General features: G+C 32.5%; 1 non-coding gene across 1 annotated transcript; it reads right to left on the reverse strand.

Annotated features, from left to right (window-relative positions):
• Nucleotides 1–1239: 1239 nt before the first annotated feature.
• LOC112780433 (small nucleolar RNA R71) lies at nt 1240–1347 on the reverse strand. Its single transcript, XR_003191271.1, has one exon. It is a non-coding gene; the product is annotated as a small nucleolar RNA R71 (small nucleolar RNA).
• Nucleotides 1348–1568: the final 221 nt, after the last annotated feature.

Here is a 1568-nt window from a genome sequence, read left to right on the forward strand (position 1 = left end):
AATCTTTTTCAAATTTCTTAGTTATTTTCGAAAATTTTAAAAATATTTTTCAAAAATCTTTTTCTTATTTTTATATCAAATTTTCGAAAATAACATAATCAATTAATGTTTTGATTCAAAATTTCAAGTTTGTTTCTTACTTGTTAAGAAAGATTCAAACTTTGAGTTCTAGAATCATATCTTGTGATTTCTTATGAATCAAGTCATTAATTGTGATTTTAAAAAAAAATCAAATCTTTTTCAAAAACTAATTTCTATCATATCTTTTCAAAAATATCTTCTCATCTTATCTTTTTCAAAAATTTGATTTCAAAATATCTTTTCTAACCTCCTAACTTCTTATCTTTTCAAAATTTGTTTCAACTAACTAACTAACTTTTTGTTTGCTTCTTATCTTTTTCAAAACTACCTAACTAACTTTCTCTCTCTCTAGTTTTCGAAAATATCTCCCTCTTTTTCAAAAATTTCTTTTTAATTAACTAATTATTTTAATTTTTTATTTTTATTTTCGAAAATTGCTAACACTTTTTTTCAAAAACTATTTTCGAAAATCACTAACTCTTTTTTCAAAAATAATTTTCGAAAATTCTCTTCTCTCTCATCTCCTTCTATTTGTTTATTCATCTACTAACATCTCTCCCTCCTCTAAAAAAAAAAGAGAGGATCTCTATTATTATTATTTTTCTGTGCCCTCTTCTTTGTCATATGAGCAGGAGCAAGGACAAGAATATTCTTGTTGAAGCAGATCCAGAATCTGAAAGGACTCTGAAGAGGAAACTAAAAGAAGCTGAATTACAACAAACCAGTAAGCACCTGTCAGAAATTATCAAACAGGAAAAGGAGATGGCAGCTGAAAATAATAATAATGCAAGGAGAATGCTTGGTGACTTTACTGCACCTAATTCCAATTTACATGGAAGAAGCATCTCCATTCCTGCCATTGGAGCAAACAACTTTGAGCTGAAACCTCAATTAGTTTCTCTAATGCAGCAGAACTGCAAGTTTCATGGACTTCTATCTGAAGATCCTTTTCAGTTCTTAACTGAATTCTTGCAGTTCTGTGATACTGTTAAGACTAATGGAGTAGATCCTGAAGTCTACAGGCTCATACTTTTCCCATTTGCTGTAAGAGACAGAGGTAGAATCTGGTTGGACTCTTAACCCAGAGACAGCCTGAACTCTTGGGATAAGCTAGTCACGACTTTTTTAGCCAAGTTCTTTCCTCCTCAAAAGCTGAGCAAGCTTAGAGTGGATGTTCAGACCTTCAGACAGAAAGAAGGTGAATCCCTCTATGAAGCTTGGGAAAGATACAAACAGTTGACCAAAAAGTGTCCTTCTGATATGCTTTCAGAATGGACCATCCTGGATATATTCTATGATGGTTTATCTGAGCTATCAAAGATGCCACTGGACACTTCTGCAGGTGGATCCATTCACCTAAAGAAAACGCCTGCAGAAGCTCAAGAACTCATTGACATGGTTGCTAATAACCAGTTCATGTACACTTCTGAGAGGAATCCTGTGAGTAATGAGACGCCTATGAAGAAGGGAGTTCTTGAAGTTGATAC

Source organism: Arachis hypogaea, chromosome 19 (assembly GCF_003086295.3).
Source record: "Arachis hypogaea cultivar Tifrunner chromosome 19, arahy.Tifrunner.gnm2.J5K5, whole genome shotgun sequence".
Lineage (NCBI taxonomy): Eukaryota > Viridiplantae > Streptophyta > Magnoliopsida > Fabales > Fabaceae > Arachis > Arachis hypogaea.